The sequence below is a fragment of the Lonchura striata genome, chromosome 12 (genome assembly GCF_046129695.1).
Source record: "Lonchura striata isolate bLonStr1 chromosome 12, bLonStr1.mat, whole genome shotgun sequence".
NCBI classification, from domain to species: domain Eukaryota; kingdom Metazoa; phylum Chordata; class Aves; order Passeriformes; family Estrildidae; genus Lonchura; species Lonchura striata.
This window is the reverse complement of record NC_134614.1, coordinates 6358603-6377783: the sequence shown is the minus strand read 5'-3', so window position 1 is coordinate 6377783 and position 19181 is coordinate 6358603. Positions and strand designations below refer to the sequence as shown.

The following is a 19181-nucleotide window of genomic DNA, read 5'->3' as shown; positions in this document are numbered from 1 at the left end:
TTCGATTCCAAGCTGAGATGTTTCTCCACTGCTCACTCTTGAAAGTGAACCTCTCCTTTATGGGCTTGGATACGGTTAGGGAGATGTTCAGAGCAAGGTGGCTCCTTGGGAAGCTGTCTTGGAAAGAACGTGCGCTGTTTTGCTATCCTGGAACAATCTCATTTCAGTAAAGCCAAAAGGAAAAAGAAAGAAGAGAGTGAGACACTGCCTCAAGTGTCTGAAGAAATCCATTACTGTATTGCTGCTGATTTAAAAGACTTGTTTGGAGCTTCAAAGAACAAACCAGAAAAGATTGTGGAAATACCCTGGGACAAAGAGGATGCGCAGGACCCTGCCCCCAGATGACCATTTGGGACCTTTGCCCGAGAACAACGCATCTCAGGAGTCGAGCGCGTTCAAGTTTTCCTTCTTTGGAGACACAGAGGAGCTGGGCATCAAAGAAGGTAACAGCAGGACCCTTCTCACAGTGCCATTTCTAAGGAAGAGCTTCTGGCAGGCACTGTAGAGCATTGTGGTGTAAAGAAGGTCAGGACTCAGGGGATTTTCCATAGCAGAAGACAGTAAGTAGGCAGAAGTATTTTGATCTTCATTTCTGCTTGCCAAGGCTGTGGTACATGAATGAGAGGTAACTCATGCTTGCATCTGAGGAATTCTGAAAGGCATGCTTTGAGAAGGCATTGGGGTTTTTGCTGAGCGGTGAAAAAGCTTGTTGTCATGCCCTGAATCTCTCAAACAGGGAGAAAGATGGCACACCAGTCATATCAAGTTTCAGAGAATCCAACAAGATTTTAAAGGAAATGTGTGTTAATGGAGAGGGAGGAGCAAGATCCTGGAGTTGACCGCAAGATCCACAAACATTCTCTTTGTTACTGAATTCTATTCTAGAACCTATAGAAGAAGGAAACTGAATGACACATGATGGTTGGAATGTTCAAGACGTAGATAAAATGAGGCCTTATGAAAAGAAAATGAAACAACATTAAATCGAGTCACAGTCCTGTAGGAGAGAAAAGAAACCATTTGAAGTTATCCAAAATATTTAAAAAAAACAATGCAAAAACGCAAAGCAATGAGCCCCCCACACTTGTGCTGAATTCAGAAAGTATTCAGGGTCTTCTGAATGCAACGATCAAATGTTTAAGAATACAGCAGAGATCCCCAGAACAGAGTGGAAAATCCTGGAGCAGAGATGTTGCTCAGAAAATCTGGCAGAAGTAGATTTTGTCCTTCCTACATCTGTCTTCTCCACTGTAAGTATTTGTCTTGAAAGGAGGAATTCTTCCTGACAAGTGGAGGAATAATCTGGATGTGGCTTTGTTTCTTTTTCGGTGCTGTTATTGCAGAGTCTTGCAGACTCGGAACAATAAAGCCGGTAAAAGTCGCATGGCAAGAGGATTCACGTTTCCAAGACGGCAGCTCTGAGGGTGATGATGAGCCTGAGACGTGAGACACTGAAACGGACCAAGAAATGCAAGTTCCGTTTCTATTTGCTGTCTACTTGGCTGTAGTAGTTGGATGGTGTGGGAATATTAATAGCAGCACTCATGGAATGGGAAACTGAGATTGCACACCTCTGAGCAATGAAAGTCATCTTGGAAAACCATTTGTGCTGCCCTGAGTCAAAACTCCCAGCAGCCCATGTGATGTGAAGCTGAATATGAAAAGAGAGACGTTGAGCGCAAGAAATTAACGGGCTCATTTTGGTTTGACCAACTCCAAACTGAGTTTGGCCAGAAGCCAAAGACACAGTCAGTTTGCTGTTAAGAAGTTGTTTTTTTCCTAGAAGGCTCTATTTGGTTACTAGGGAATAAAGCTTTTCAATGTATACCATTTCTCTGAAGCACTACAGTTTTTACCTGCGTTCATGGAATTTGATAGTACAATTTTGGATGCTAAAATCCCTTTGTACTTGTCTAGGTTCGTTTCTTTACCACGCACACAAAGTGCTAGAGTTGTCTTCTTCTCCAAAGATGATGAACACCTAAGAGGTATGACAGCATTTCTTCACCCCCTCTTGTATTTTTTAAATTCGTCCTGGAATTCCATGAGGAGGATAAAAATGCTGCCTGGTTATGAATGTTTTCTAGTCAAATTTTGTCATCCTTACTTGTGCTCAAAAGTGTTGTAGAATCCCATGAGAGAATCTTGGTAAAATAAAGACCAAGCAGATTTCTGGCTTTCTTCTCTTTCAGATAATTGCCTAATAGGAATGTAGACTTTGAGACCTTACCAAAACATTAGCCATGTGAAAAGTTAATTAGACATTTTTAATAATTTCAGGTATTTATATAATGTTTAACTTTTTCCTGTCTTTCTGGAGGTACCACTAGGGATGTTGATGTTCCTGTCAGCCACATAGGTCCCTGTGGTGCTTTGTCCTAATGAATCTGGGGGTTTCTCTTCTGAATCCAGGGGATTTTGTATTTAGAAACAAAGAAAACAACAACCAAAGGAAACACACAGAATCCCCAAAAATTGCAGAGGCCAGCAAAACAATTGCTTGTTATATGTTTTGCAAAATAGTCTTAAGACAGGCTTAAATGGTGTGCATTTCTCAAGACTGATTCGATAACGCTGCAGAAATGTATTGCTGTGTTCATACAGTTCGTGCCCAGCACTCTTCCAGCCTGTCTGATTTGCAGGGGGTGTTAAAGTGGAGAGCTCAGTCCTTAGCAGGCCCCAGTTCTGGGGGAAGATGTGTGATCCTGGTGCTGAGCTTCTAATGAAACAGCAGCTATTTCACTGCAATTTAGACTGCAGCATGCTGAGGAAAACTGCTGCTGCCTTTCATTGTCCCGCAGACACCAGGCTGCAGGAGGGAACATTTCTGTTGGGAGACAACATCTGGTGGGGGGCAAGAGAACAGGAAGGATGTGAAGAATTGACTCCTGACTTTATTGCTGTGTTGCCCATGATTGTTAGAAGCAGCAGCACAATCGGAAGTGTTTAAGCCTATTAATTGGTTCTTTTTTTTGCACAGAGGGCCCAAAGTTGTTTTGTAGATCAGTAGAGTTCAGTGAAGAAAAAGGGTTGGGAAGACCGATGTAGATTATTGCTTGAGGTGAGTATGTAACATCTGTTCCCTGGGAACTGTAGGTGAAAGCTGAGCACGGGTAGGGAATGCAGGTATGAATGGGCGTGCAGAATTAATTCAGGACCTGGAGAAGAGCCTGCAACTTTGCAACTCCCCAGGAACAAAAGTGTTTTAGCGTACCGGTGTGTATAACATCATGTTGTGTTGTCCAGGCAGGTAAACCACTACATCTTTGTATGTTACAGGAGCAGCTACTTAACTGTACGTCAAGGATGTATTTAAGAGAAGGAGTGAATTTAGAGACTTCTCCTAATAGTGGATTCAGAAACCTCTCTGAAGAATTTGTTAGATTTTGATTATTTCCCAGAAAGCCAAAGGAAGCTTAAGGATACGAAATAGAAAGTGTAAGGAAAGCAATAAACTCTTTACTGAATAGAAACGTGCCACGTTTGTTCCTTGAAGAAGTGGTCAAACAATGTTACTACCAAAATCCTTTCAAAGATCTAAGAGGAAAAAAAATTGGCAAATCCTGTTTGGCAGTGTTTCCGAGCTGGGGCTGATGGTCTGGGGTGCTGGGGAGCCACGGGAAGGCTCCAGTCCTGACTGTCCAGCCAGGCTGGGGCCATTGAGCTCCGGCTCATCCCTGGCGGCTCTAAAGGCAAGCAGGAATGTCAAAGGTGCCCCAGAGCCGGGCCAGGGCACACCTGGGCACTGGCCCCGGCTCTCCAGGAGTAGACAAGCTCTGCCAAGCCCGACCTGGGCACTGCCCCCAGCCCAGGGACACGCGGGTGCTTTGCCCACAGCCGTGCCCATAGCAGCAGAGCTGTCACACCCCAGCTGGCTGTGGTGGGTGTGAGGCTCCAGCAGTGCCCGTGGGTGGGCTGGGCAGAGAATCAGCAGCAGCACAGGAGCTGGTGGCAGCGCTTGGGGAAGCACAGGGGTCAGCCTCTGCACGGCGACACAGCATGCAGGCTGCAGGCTGCAGGCTGCATCAACATCCATTGGCATAATGATGACTTCTTTTACTACGTACTTACTACAGAACTATGACAGAATGGAAGATTTCTTTTACTAACTCATGGCTAAGTACTTAGCTCTCTTTATGTGGAGTATTTGAGGGATAGCTGTACCAAATCCCATTATTAAATTCGTAGCACCAGACAAAGGAATACCTGACTGCTTTTTAAGAGTTGAACATACTTGCAAAATTACAAAGGTGACCCTTTTTAATGTCAAAACATTTAGTTGGTTTTCTAGTAGGTTTTTTCACCATCATCTTTCCTCTGATATCGTTGAGATTAATGTGAAGATTAAGATTCAGTATGTTTTCTTTAGTCTTCCCTTTCGTGCTCTTTATCTTTTGGCACACCATTTTCCTTTCAACTCTATGGCTTCCCTCTGGTGTTTTAAATCAGGTGTAATATTTTGCTATTTCGTGGTGCCACTCCCTCGATCTACTGAAGAGGGCCAAGCAATGCCGGTCTCTCGGCAGGTCCCAGGCGTCGCTCCTGCCGGCGGCCCCGGGGCAGGAGCGGCCCCGGCAGTGCCATGGCAGGGCTTCCCTCAGGTGTCGGCACTGCCAGCCCGGCTCTGCCGGGGCGCTCCGGCAGTGCCATGGCAGGGCTTCCCTCAGGTGTCGGCACTGCCAGCCCGGCTCTGCCGGGGCGCTCCGGCAGTGCCATGGCAGGGCTTCCCTCAGGTGTCGGCACTGCCAGCCCGGCTCTGCCGGGGCGCTCCGGCAGTGCCACGGCGCACGGCAGCTCTGGCCCTGCAGCCTCGGCCAGCAGCAAGATCTGCGGGCCGGGACCCCGCAGCGGCCACACGCTTCTCCCAGAGCCCGAGGAACGCCCGCACGCTCCCCGCAGCGCGGCCGCAACGCGCTGAGGGAGCAGCGCCAGCTCGGCTCTGTGCGGAAGCCGCCTCGCCCCTCACACCCGCCCGCCCCTTCCCGCCCTCCGGCCCCCGGCGCTGTCATGGCGGCTCTCGCCCACCAGGCGGCGCCCTGAGCCCGGGAATGGCGCCGGGACCGTTCTGGCTCTCTGCAAGGCGCGGGCGCGGAGCTGCAGCAAACTGTGCGAGAGGTCCCATTTGCTGACGAAGAAAGGATGTCCTGTAACTTGAGCTTTGCACACTTTCAAACCCGATCAACAAGAAGAGACATTTAACGTGTGCCGCACATGGCAGCCTGCAAGCTCGGAGTGATGGTCCGGTGTTAGAAAAGCAAAGTACTTGTTGCTAGAATGGTCTTTGAAGACTCAGGCCTGGGCACGTTTCACTGATCTCAGACCCAGAGGGAAGCTGACAAAGCTTGGGAAGAAGGACGCCCACTGATTGAGGACGCAAAGGATGCACAATTCAGGGGCCATAAGGACATCTGTTAGAACTGCCAAGATAAGGAAAACACTCCTAAAGTCAACTCAGCAAACATGCTGAAATCAGCTCCAGCTGGGTAAAAAAGTGTGCTGTTTGCAGGCAACAGGACTTTGGCACCCAAATTACCCTGGGCCTGGCCGTGGGATGGTTCCGGTCGCCAGAACACACAAAAAGATGTCTCAGTGCAAGTGCTGGGCATTGTGCTTCAAGAACCCAGATGAAAAATCTGGCGAGGCTGTGCTGGATTCTCGTGTGGTATCTACCCCTTCTCTCTTCTTCTTCTCAACACATATTGTAAGCCTGACTAAAAAACCCTACTTCGAGCCATGCTCACTGCCTTATTCTCAAAACTTGCAGCTGACTTAGAGGTTTAGTACCTTACAGAGCGGGTTTGAGGCCCTGCAGCTGGAGGGACAGACAAGTGAAGAAGTGGGCAAGAGTCCTTCTGGAGCAGAGGGGGCACCTAGGGTAAGACAGCCAACACCATGTCTCGTGGCCACCTCTGTTCCGAAGGAAAGCAGGGTCCTTGCAGGCCCTCCCAAAAGCGTCTCAAGGGAAGCTTTCCGTCTCGCCTGCCCTGTTTCCTTGACTTTATCTGAATGTTTCTCTCAAAGAAAGACAGTGTGAAATGCAAAGTTGTGTTTTGTGTCAGGTAAATAAATGTAACCTGTGTAATTGTAATTGTGAAATGTGTGGAACACAGCCATGGGACAGTTATAAAGATGAGTTCTAATAAACGACTGAGAAAAGCATGGAAAAAGACTTGTGAACCAATCTTTTGCTTGCAAATAACAATGATAAGTCTGTGGGATTCCTTAAAATCAGAAGGTTTTGGGCACATTGCAAAAGGCAGGCCTCAGAGACACCAGGATGGTGATTAGAGCTACGCAGTAGCTATAAGATTTGTCAGCAGAAAAATTATACAAGAAGTAGAAAGAAAGAACAAATAGAACAATAGTCTGTGTATTAACACTTGGATAGAATAACTTCCTAAGTTGCAGGAAAGTATATCTGGTGAGATATTAGGAAGGTCTAAGCTTAGTAACGGAGCTCTGTGCATTGTATCTTGAGGCTTACAAGCAAGTATTGTATTCAAAATAAGCAAGCATTGTTTTAACTAAAGGTACGTGTGCTTGTAGTGATTGGATAGAACTACTGTCAATATGCTTTTGCTTTGTGTGACTGGTCAAAATGTTTATAAAGTAAGTTGTAACATTAAGTTCTTGGTCTGTTGCCTGGATGTGAGCTGCTGGCATCTTCCCATTGTCATAACCATGTAATGAGACTGATGCTAAAAAATAAACATATACCACAGCAGCCCAGTCCCGTTCATGATTTGGATGTATCCCCCAGCCGGCGATAAAGAACCTTTTGAAAACTGGCTAGGGCATCACAGCATTTTAGGAACATCCTTGAGACCCATCATGAGCCATCTCCTTGCTGAAGATAGGTGCTGTTTTTAACCAGCATTTGATTACAGCAGGTCTGTTGACATCCATTTTGTGTAATCTAAAAATAGCTTGTTCAGCTAGGGAGTGAGGACATGCTCCCTACAGGTCCAGGGAGCCACAGGCTATGGCTTTGCTATGTTCAGAAAGCATCTCTCTGCTTAGTTGTAATCCAGCTGGACTGAGTACAACTATACCCCAGTAGAAACAGAGTTTAGAGTGGGTTCACAAACTGAGCAAGTGTCCCAGCTTCCCAAGAGGTTTCTAAATCATGAAGCAGTCAAATCTGGCCCTAGCCTGGATGCTATATTCAGTTCACTTTGCCTTTGCCTTTGTGATGTGACTGAGGAGTGAGAATACTCTTCAAACCAGAGCTACAGAATTCCCTTTTATTTCTAACCTGTTTTTACATGCTCTTATTTATTATATACTTCTCAAGTATTGTTGCAATTCCCCAAAAAAGCACATCCTGTAATTTCCATGTGTAAGTGACTCCTGTGATGAAGGACTTGTGACTTCTTGGACAGTTACTGTTTGTAATTGCAGAAGAAATCTCCTATTCACCCCAAATAAATAGAGTTTTACTGCTATTTAAGCCCGACTTTCTGCTGAACACTTCCATATTAATGCTGGTTTTAAAGATGATACCTAAAGCTGTTAGGGTTGTTTTATTGATGGACCTGAATTAACGCAACATCCTTATTAACTCAGTCTTTTTAATTATACATTGGGAATTTTCTCCGTAGCTTGGCCTGCTATTTGGGATCATTCACTTTACTTCCCCTTTTTATGACCAAAGTGTATTCCTGAATCCCATGGGTCTTTCCGGATTTGCTGCAGCAAATCAGTTGTCAGGACATTAAAGTTGATAATTTTATTAAGTGTCTGGGGTTTGTTCCAAATTCATCATTGCTTTGCATTAGAGTAGGAGCTGAAGAGGTAGGATGTTAGCTTTTCCATTTCATAACTTAAAGCAGCAGGTATTTTTGCAGCACTTTTCCCCTAGGCTAGGGCACACCTTTCCAATACAAAGAGTTACCCCTGGGACAGGTGAGACTTTCAGACACTCAGGTACACTTTTGTCTGTGTTGATTTTAATACATGGGTGCCACACAAAGGGAAAATTTTCCTTATTTAAAAAGCAAAAATAATTCCTTGTAGTGGTATTTTAGTTGTAAACCCAAGGATTGTTTTTTTGAGAAGAGAGTTTAATTTCCTTTCTGCCTTCAGTTTAGTACCTTTTGAAATTGCCTCACCTTTGTTTCCCTGCTTTCCTTCTTACAGTGATGACGCACCTGAAAGGGATTTTTATTGGACAATACCCCAGCAGGGTTTGAACCATGATCTGTTGCTTTGGAAGCCAGAAGTTATAGAGGACAAGTTTGCTAGGCTTAGCATGAAACATTTGTGGACTACAATTTTCCTCCCACACACAGCTCAATTTGAGAGATTTTTAGGATCTCGGGCAAACTTGTTACTGTTGTGAGCTTGAGGGGGGATGGCCATCAGGGATAGTAATTGGGGACAGCTTGCCATGCTGTGCTTCAGCCTGTTGTAAGAGGGAGCAGGGCTTACTCCGTGGGGCGGGAGCAGGCAGAGTTTGTGCAGCAACAGCTCTCCCAGCCAATTGCAGAGATGCTCGGTGCAGTGGAAGCATTTGTGGCGCTTCCCCTGCTTTTATTTTTAATATGCTCTTCCCTCCGTCCCTCATCAGGTGATGTCCTGAAGCTTTCGCTCTGGTTTGTGCAGTAGAACTTGGTTAAACCAAACTCGTTCTGTTCAGTCATTTAGTTGTGACCTGTATGTGCCAGGAGAAGGTTCTGTATTTTGTTTCCTTTGCCTTTCTGAAATACCGTGCTGCAGTGTCAGCTCTGCAGCGCAGCTGAGCGAAACGTCTGAATTTCCATGCACACTATTTTCAAGAGGACTTAGGAGACACTGAAGAAATCTCATTGGCATTTACTGCAGTTTGCCAACATCCATTTTGATTAATGAGGCTGGAGTAGAGGGGTAGCGGAGAGCTGGAGAGCTGCATCAAATGGTACCGAGCTGCGGCTGCACAATCAGAAGTGGCTAATGCTGGTGTCAGTGAGGATGCTGGGCTTGGAGTGAGGATCCTGCAAGGCAGCCTGGCACCCTAAAGAATTGGGAAGAGGTTGAGGAGTGAATGCAAATCACAAAAACTGAGGACCAGAACTCTGGTCCTACCTTCCGGGTATCTAAAACAGCTGGAGGCACTGGATAATGCCATGATGGAACAAAGGGATCTCTGAATCTCCATTACTGTGTGTTTTGGAACAGACGAAAAGGGAAAAAAAAAAAATTGTTTAAATTCAATTCTCATTTTCTAAGGAGACTGTTAATTGTTCACCCCTCCTTCCATCTCCGGCCTAACTCTCAAGTTCATTTGACAGGGTGCAGGCAGTGTCTGCTGTGATGACAGAGCCCAATATCCAGTACCAGCAGCTGAGTTCCAGGTAAGACACACGTAGTGTCTCTTTCAAGAGAGGTTCTTAAATTCAGAACCCTTTGTGCTGCTCAGTACCTTGAGCTGCTGTGTCTGACAAATGCCTGAATTTAGCTTTATGGTATTTCATACCCTACAGTCTTCTTTGCGTCTGTATTTCAAACACTGCCTTACCCAAAGCCAGAAGCAGAAGGAAGGGACTTCTTATACAATAGGGAATGCTGGACAGGACAAACGCAGATCAAGCCAATATAGCTAATGCTACATTCTCCGTTTATTCTTTATAAGATGGCAGTTTATATACACTTCAATATCGTTTACAAATTGTGAGCACAGTATCATTGGCCAGCAAACATTGTTTGTCTTTGTCTTAAGGTGGCTAGAGTTCCACACTGCAGCCCTTCACCAATTCACACCCAGAAAACTCGTTGATACTGTGGTTACCTTAACATAATTTTGAACTGCGCAGTGACTAATTTCTTACTGTGTCAAAGGCTTCTCAAAGGCCTTACCAAGGCCCATTATCTGAGGCCTAGACTCGGGGTAGCTCAACCTTCACTCGAAATATAAAGCGTGTCCTCTCTCTCTCAGAAATCCTGCGACAGGAAGCCCTGTTGCTCAGCCGCCAGGCTAGGAGGCAGGTGAGGACATTGACCTGTGGGCACACCACAGACCATGGCCCCCTAGGGGAATGAGGAGTCTCCTTTCCAAAGAATAAGCTCACTGAGAGATTGATTAGTTGTGGCATTTCCAATGTGTAACTGAAGAAAGGTAGAACCATCACTTTGTTTAGTGGTCAGCATTCCATTTGTCCTTTGGTAACCTTTTTCTCTTTAAGAATGGGGAGTATCAGTTGAAAGTCAGTCCTTCGCTCCTTTGATTTTGTAAAAATTGGTGTGCAAATGTTGTATTTACTATTCATTCCTAGGAATAGAATATTTGTATCAAGAGAATAAAACACACATCATTTTTGGAAGGCTACAATACTTGTGTTGTCATGTCTTGAATCACCAATAATTCTAGATAAAAATAATTCGTATTTCATTATGTTCAGTGGTAAGACAGCTAGCGTGGTCTAATAATGTAAAGTGCTCGCAACTAGAAGTTCTCTACACATCTTTAAAAATCCACCCCCGAAAGAACAAAACAAACCCCAAGAAACTCTAACCCCCAAAGCCATAAGGGGCCTAATTTTGGTTTATTTCTGAGTGCACCCTAAGGACACTCCCCACTGCAAGCTGCTGAACACGGAGTTCTTTAGCAAGCCAGAGCACTCATACCCATGCTTAGATGTTCCAAGGTTTATGTGTGTGGGAGCTGTGCCCTTGGGTCAGATGCCAACAAACTGCACAGTACCTGAAAACCTAATTCAAGTGTCTGCAACCTTCTCCCTGCTGGAATCTCCCCAGGAAGGCATTTTTAATTTTTGCCACTCCTGATGCAGTACCTGTTCTACAGTAATTTTGACAAATATGTTCACTTCTACCTGACATCCAGGCTGCAAGATCCTATTTTAGTTGCTCTGTGTCTAGTAGAGACTGTTCGCTTGGGTTTGCATGTGGCACTTTAAGTAATGGCAGAGAAAACATCACAGCTTTTTAAATTCCTTCTCTTAGCTTGGCTCTCATCCGTGCTGTTAATGCAGGTAAATGAAGTGCAGTCACGGTGGGGGGAAAGGGCATAGGAAGCAGGGAAGCCATTGATTTCAACATCTTCTTCACAAGCTTCTCACGTGAAGTTGTTTCCTCTAGGAAATTCTAGTCAAAGATGTACATGTGCAGTCTCATTTTTTTCCTAGAAAAAGCTTCAATTGGAAGGAAAAAATCCCAACATCAACAGCATTTCCAAGAGAGATGATCTAAGCGAAAGCAAAGCTGAATTTGACATGCTGTAGTTTCTTGAAGGCAGCTGTGAGGTATGATTTTTTTTTTTTTGGTTAAAAGCATGTTTTCTGCCTTAGAGCCACATAGATTTTTATCTCCCAGACACCTTCTGCTTACACTCCTCTTATCATCCATGTGATTTGCAATACTTACTTTGCATAGGCAGAGTGACTGATAAATGATGATCCATTTATGTCTCAGTGGAGGTTATTGTGGATGCTTGAATGCTGCCATGTTCTTTGATTTAACTGGGAACATACCAGGTTCTGAGTATGCATGGTATTTGTTTTGTACTGACAAGAAGACGAGGGAGAGAAAAGCATAAAAACAAGTGGTGCAGTCACTGTTTTAAATTCTAAAAGAATAATAAGTCTTGGGGTTAACTTGGCAGTTAACTTTTTATTTTCCTGATTTCAGGCTACAGCTGTTGGAGTTAGTGGGGGAAAATGTGTTGTCATATGGAATAGCTTCATTTATTTTGACAAAAAACAGTCTTCGTGGTGTGAAAGTAATGGTGGGTAGTGAAAATAACTGCCTGTTGGGTTATTCAATCTGTTGGCACCTACCAAAGGTGTCAGCATTTTACACAAAGAAAAAAGATAGACAATAACTGAAACAAAAGGCTTCTAGTATTCTGTATGGTAACAAGTGCATGTCTGTTTATAAATTCTTATTTGAGTTCTGGGGGATTGTCGTGGTTGGACGTGGAAAAATAATTTACTCAGAAGGAAGAAGTCAATTTGGATATTGACCAATTGAAGGTGGACACGCCTCTGAGAACACAGAGGGGTTAAAAGCAAAATTCCCAGGAGAACTGGCTCTCTTTAGTTCCAGTCAGCGTGCAGTGCAGCCTCTCCCCTGCCTAGCCCGTGGCTGGGCAGGGAAGGGGAAGGCCCATGGCCTGACTGAGGTAGGCCCAAGGGTGGAAGGACTGGAATCGGGCTGACCTCCTGCAGATGGAAGGGTGGAGAAATCTGGGATGTCTCCATTCCCCCACTAGAGTCCTGAGAGAGAGAGAGAGAGACAGCAGCGGCTTGTCAGCAGTTCACTGCGGGGAAGGAGAAGAGCGGGGGGGGTGCCGAGGGCTGAAAGTTGCCCAACCGCCCGTGGGAGACGGAGAATCCGGGCAGAGAGCCAGCCAGGGAGTCCAGACTTTTAACCCCTCCTTGAGAAATGAAAGCTTTGTGAAATTTTTCTCCTCCTCAGTTTGAAAGAGAGGAAGAGAGACAGCTTGGACCCCGGGATGTTAGAAGGAGAAATTCTAGGTGGGAGGAGATGATGGAGTGTTTTTTTTGGCTGGACTTTTCCTTGTTGGCCACAGACTGAACTGATTTTTCTCTTCCAAGAGAGACTGTATTTTAGGAGGATACCAGTGAGCCAAGAGACCATGCTTCAGCTGGGAAAAGACAGATATGGAGCAAACAGAGAAAAGTTAAGGGGGTTTGTGGTGGTGCCCCCTGACCTCAAAAGAAGGAGAAGAGAAGAAGATCTCTGTTCTTGGACCCTCAACCCCAGGGGAAAATGGGGGGGGACTGTGGTCCCAAAAAAATGAAAAACGGAACTGTTGTTTTTTTCCCCTCTTGGCAGGGCATCCTTGAAAGGAAAAATCCTAAAAGCAGTCTGTCCATCCATGCATTCGGGGTGAGAGCACTGTGCATGGAAAGGAGAGGGGTCACCATGGCAAACTTTTCTCCGGGCGGTGCCATGTGTGACATGGAAACACAGGAGGTTCCAGCTGTGTTTCTTTGGGGGTCTGTGGCACAGGAGAGACTCCTCTCTCCCTCGATAGACTGAGTATTGATTGTCTGGAGGGTGGAAACCTGATTGAGGTCCAGATTGTGTCTCACTGTGGTTTGTTGGAGTTGGGTGGTGAGAAGAGGAATATTTTGCAAGGTTTTAATTTTAATCTTTGTGTGTGTTTTTTTCTTTCTTTTTTTTCTTTTATAGTAGTAGCGTAATAAAGTTTTTTTCTGTTATTAAGCTTGGGCCTGCTTTGCTCTGTTCTCTATTGCATTTCACAGCATTCAATTGAGAGATTGCATTTTCATGGGGGCACTGGCATTGTGCCAGTGTCAAACCATGACAGGGATAAAGTACTTTTTACAAAACATTTCTTTTATATTGCAGTCGTGCTTTAAACTTAATTTTAAAAACAATAGTTTTTATATAGTAAAGGAGATGCAGTAAAAACAGCTTGTATTGAAGCAACATCTAAAGCTCCTAAATTTGTTAGAAATGTAATTTAACAATAAATTTCCAACCTCCCAGTCTGGATAAGACAAACTGTATGACCACAGAGAGTGGAAAGAGCAGCTCCTCTTCCTGACAAATTCAGGGTGGGATTGCCCCTTCTGTATTTGCACTCCCAGGCTCCCTTCAAGGGTGGGATCTGCTTAAGTCCAGTCCCATAGAGTAGAGAAAATGATTCATTCTTGAAAACTCCACTATTGCTTTGATAGTCTGTTTTAAAGGTCTGTTTTACTTTTTTCTTCTGGTAGATAATGAATTTAAACTGTAGCAGAGAGCTCTGAAGGAATTGTTTCCTGTATCTGATTTCTGAAACTGTACAAGTCTCTGTATTTGCTCAGGTCCTGCTGATCTTCTCCACTGTGATGAATCTACACAGGACTCTTTCAAGCTTGCCATGCTGGTGTGGCAGCCTTTGCACCTTGGCAGAACCTGCCAACTGATGCTGGCAGGTTGCACTTGATCTACCTTGCACTTGAATTGACAAATACTTAAGTTTTCTTTGGTTTGGTATATGTTTTGTTTTTTTTTTTTTTTTTTTTAAATTTTAGATTTTGCAGCTTTATAATTTTACAGAACAATGACATTTAATTTTCTAGATACAAAACCAATTGTGATAAAGTCACACTGAAAAATCTTTTGTCTTGGGAGAGAAGCAAAGATAAAGTGGCAAAGTATACTGGCTTTAAAAAGCTTCTCTTCCTATTCTTGGAAAGCAATTGGACTTCTTTCCATCTCCCCTGAACTTCCTGTTCTTCATCAGTAACCTCCCAACAGATAATGGTTGTCCTTATATCCTTTCAAAATCTCCCCCTCTCTATCATGGGCAGGAGGCTGGAATTCTTTTCTTTTCTGACCTCAGATAAAAAGTCTTGGGACATGACAGTGAGAAATACAGAAGGCAATTGTTAGAGGGCTGTTTTGGGGTCTAATAACTACACTGGGCACTGTTATTTTAAGCTTCTGAGTTGTAACAAAACAACATTCAAAGGAAGAACTGTCAAATGTGGAGACAAAACTGTCCTGAGGATGAGTGTGAGGGTGGTTAATGTCTGTCTCCTCCGGGCACTTCAGCTGACCATTGAAATGTGCTTTGTGTTTATTCAGCGGTGTCACCATTGCTAATTTTCTTCCTTCATTGAGGATTCGGGCATGGCAATGCCCCTGTAACAAAGCAGTGCCTTCACTTTCATCCTAGTTGTCTCCAGAGAGGTCTTGAGGAAAATGTTCACCTGAAGCAGGTTTTGAATTTCTCCAGTGCAAGAGAATCCATGTGGATGTGACACTTTAGTCGAAGAAAGAGAAGCCAGATAAATTTTCCAAGGTGCTCTTGTGGGGAGTTTTGAGATGGCTGAGAGAAAGAATAAAAACAACCTTGCAGCTGGTGTTTTGAACAGTTGTTTTCTCATCAGATGTTTAGCAAAGGGTGTCTTGTGAATTAGCCAATGGTGTCAGGGGTTGCTGATTAAATGACTAATCAGGTCCACCTGTAATAGAACGGTGTATAAAATAATGGGTTTCTAATAAACTCGGATTAACCTTCTGAAGAGACCTAGAGTCCATGTGTGGCCTCAGTTCCACTCCTAACTCAATGCACAATCTCTGGGTGACTGCCCCCTGCCAGGGGCAGGAGCAGAGATTTCCCTTGGCCGGGGCTGGAGCCCTGGAGTGGCAGTGCCTAAACATCACCTTACTGCCAAAAGTACCAGCCTCGATGGCTGCCCCAGGGCGTGGCATTCGGCCCTGCACTTGCTGCAGGAGTCCCTGCCTGGGTTCCCTCCTGGCCAAACATTCGCACCCATCTCAGAACCTGGGCAGTTACCAAGGGGGCCGCCTCAAGTGGTTGCCAGGGACCTGAGGCCATGGCTGCCCCAATTTTGGCTGCACGATGCTGATGTCAGAGTGGCCATTGTGACCAGTGCAAGCAAGGTCACAAAAGGGAAGGCTGGGCTCAGGCCGCGTGTCAGTGCGACCTAAACACGGGAGGAGAAGGCAGGGCAGGGACGCTGCTGCTCAGGGACCAGCGGAGCCCCACAGCTCGGGGCTCTGGGCCTGTGCTGCAGGCTCCCCTGCCTCTCCCTGCCCAGAATCAGCGGAGGAACAGCCAGAGTGGACTGCGGTGTTCCTCGAGGCGACGACGGGAGGAGAAGGCGGACAGGAGCAGGGCTCACGCAGGGCTCAGCAGGGACTAGTGCCCTCGTGGCTCTGGGCCTGTTCTGCAAACTCCCCACACTCTTCTGTCTCCCAGACAGAGAGAGAACCAGCACCTGGAGGAGACTGTGACCTTTCTGGACAGGGACTCACCGCTGATGGCTGCCATGTGCGACAGCAAGCAGGAGGGCCCTGGTGCCAGGGAGCCAGGTGAGGGCAAAGCCGCCCTCCCAGAGCCGGGGCCAGGGGCTCCTGTGGCAGGCGTTGTGTGGGGCCCAGAGCAGAGGCAGGGGGAGGCAGGAGCTGCTCAGCCATGCCGCGGCTGGGAGCCTCCTTCCTCCCCAAGTGGGGCCCAGCTGGGCCAGGGGGCAGCTCTTGGGACACCCGTGCCCACAATGGCCCCTGCTCTCCAAGGCCTCCAGCCCTGCCCATCAGCCAGGCAGGCAGGCAGGGACAGAGCAGCCCTTGGGGCCGATGCTGCTGCAGCCAAAGAGCCCCGCAGAGGTGCTCATGCCCGCTGCCATTGGCTCTGTGCCCTGCAGTGTGCATGCTGTGTCGCCGAGCAGAGGCTGATCCGGACATCTGCGGTGACAAACTGGAGAAGGGCGGACTCTGTGCCCACGTGTTCTGCCTGGTGAGTGGCTCCGGGAGCTCCCTCCACCATTGCAATGGGCAGTTCCTGCCCCTCTCTCCTCATCTGCTCCTCCTCTCTGCTGCAGTTCTTTGCCACTCTACTTTTTCCTCAAGACAACGACCATGTTGGACTCATGGGATTTCTTCCTAGAGATATCCAAATTGCAGTGTGGAGGGCAGCACAAAAGGTGAGTGTCCCATGCAAGCAGGGAGATTTGTGCCAGGTGAGGTTTGCCAGAGCTTAGCCCAGACACTTGGAAGGAAAGGCCTGCCCTTCCGGCCGGCTGTGGGACAAAGTCTGGCTGCCAGCAGCTGCACAGAGGCTCTGGCACAGGAGCCCCCCTCCTCCACCAGACGGCTCTGTGGGCTGAGACCCAGCAGCGGCCACATCCTGCGCCCTGCCCGGAGCGCTGGGGCTGCCTGGGGAGGCCCCGAGGCTGCTGCTGATGGGGCTGCTTGGCTCTTTCCAGCGCTGCTGCGTCTGTGGCCAGAGCGGGGCAACCATCATGTGCTGCAAGGAGGGCTGTGACAGATGGTTCCACCTGCCCTGTGCCAAGGAGGGCAGCTGCGTCACACAGTATATTCCATATTACAGGTACCTCCTCCCCACTCCGGGTCACCCCTGGCAGAAGATCCAACATTTCTCACTTTGCCCATCCATTTTCCTCCAGCTCCTTCTGCCCTGTGCACCGTCCAAAGCAGGACATTGAGGCAACTCCAGAGCCAGGCACCGATTGTCTCATCTGCATGGAGCCAGTGGAGGATAGAAAGACTTTCAGAACCCTGGTGTGCCCAGTGTGCAAAAGGGCCTGGTTCCACAGGGACTGCATCCAGGTAGGAGCCCTCCCCTCAGCCCCAGGGCACAGCAGGTGCTCAGCAGCACCAGGGCCTTGCTCACCCTGCTTCTGTTTGCCCTGCAGGGACAGGCCATGCGTTCTGGTGCTTTATACTTCCAGTGCCCCCTGTGCAGAGACCAGGAGGCATTCCCTGTCGAAATGTTCATCCTGGGGATCCGAATCCCCTTCAGGTTGGTGTCCTTCTGCCTGCCTCACAGGACAGGAGCTGCAAGGTCTGTGCTCTGCCAGGCCCTGCCATACCAGTCCTGTCCCTGCCCTGTCCTGTGAGTCTGGGCTTTAGCTTCACGCACGCCTTGGAAAAGTACGGGACAAAGAGCAGGGACAACCTGTACCTCCATGAGGGGAGGGCAGCAGAAACTCATCAGCTTTTCCTTTCTCCATCAGACAGCCAACATGGGAGGACAACCATGCCTATGCGTACCTAGGAGAGAGGCACAGGAGGTGCAATGCCAGGGATTGCCTTTACCTGGGAGGCAGGGAGGAGGCAGAGGAAGAGGGGTAAGTTGGGGAGCTGCACCTGAGGCTCTGCAGGGTAGCCGTGTCACTTCAAGGGCTCAAAGAGAAAAGAACTAGAAGAGCTTGGCCGGACAATCACTTTGTCTTCAGTGCCATAAACCCATTTGCTTCCCCAGGCCCTGGGAACTGCTCCTGTGCTCCTCCTGCGCTGCTGAGGGCACCCACAGGCGCTGCTCCGGCCTGAAAAACAGCATACAGAGCTGGGAGTGTGACAGCTGTGCTGGTCTTGAAACGGGTAAGAGGCAAAGCACCCGGTGTCCCTGGGCTGGGGGCAGTGCCCAGGCTGGGCCTGGCAGAGCCCGTCTGCTCCTGAAGGGCTGGGGTTCTGCTCTGGCCAGGCTTGCCTTGGGCCTGGGTGCTCTTTGACATTCCTGCTTGTCCTTACAGCCTCCAGGGATGAGCCAGAGCTCAATGGCCCCAGCCCGACCAATCAGTCAGGACTGGAGCCTGCTCACGGCTCCACAGAATCTGAGGCCATCAGCCCCAGCTCCCATGGCCCGGTGCCATCGGGGCAGGATCCCCAGGCTTCATCCGCATAGACCAGCAGCCGCAGCAGCCAGCAACACACAGCACGGCAGCAGTCTCTGCCATCTCCCTCACTGGACACCAGCAGCCCCAGCAGAACAAGGTCAATGTACAGCAGCACCCCTGAGCTTGAGGACAGGGGCCATTCCAGACATGCTGGGCCTGGCCGCAGGCGCACCCGCTCCCACCAGCAAGGTCGGGCCCCAGATGGACCAGTCCGTTCGAGGAGTCGCTGTGACATGTGCAGCATGACAAGACCAAGGACTGAGAGGCCCAGGCAAAGGGATACTCCGTCAGGGACGTCCCCCAGACGCAGCCGCTCCCACCTGCAGCGCAGAGCCTCAGATCAACCTCTCTGGTCCAGGAGTCGCCAGGACAGGAGCAGGAGGAGAGCAGCAAGCTCTGAGAGGCCCAGGCGCACGGGAACACCGTCAGAGAGTTCCCGTAGGAGCAACCGCTCCCACCAGAGGCATTGGGCCTCAACTGGGACCTCCAACAGCAGCACGTAGCCTCATCTTTTCTTTCTAGTGTACCTGTTTGCTGCTGGAAGTGAAGGTGAGAACGGTCAGTACAGGGACCTTACGATTTGCAGGTCTGTGAGAAAACTGTATTATCTCTTGACATTTCTACTGGCAGGAAAGTAGTCTTGTGCTAAATCCCTTGATTTCTGTCTTACCGTGTATTAAGGGAAAAGTCACTTAAATGATCAGGCTAATTAAGAGGGATCCTTGTTCCGGCCGTTCGATTCCAAGCTGAGATGTTTCTCCACTGCTCACTCTTGAAAGTGAACCTCTCCTTTATGGGCTTGGATACGGTTAGGGAGATGTTCAGAGCAAGGTGGCTCCTTGGGAAGCTGTCTTGGAAAGAACGTGCGCTGTTTTGCTATCCTTGAACAATCTCATTTCAGTAAAGCCAAAAGGAAAAAGAAAGAAGAGAGTGAGACACTGCCTCAAGTGTCTGAAGAAATCTATTACTGTATTGCTGCGGATTTAAAAGACTTGTTTGGAGCTTCAAAGAACAAACCAGAAAAGATTGTGGAAATACCCT

The 19181-nt window shown here is 47.7% G+C and overlaps 1 pseudogene; it reads left to right on the top strand.

Annotated features, from left to right (window-relative positions):
• Nucleotides 1-319: 319 nt before the first annotated feature.
• LOC144247016 (E3 ubiquitin-protein ligase PHF7-like) lies at nucleotides 320-18148 on the top strand (annotated as a pseudogene).
• Nucleotides 18149-19181: the final 1033 nt, after the last annotated feature.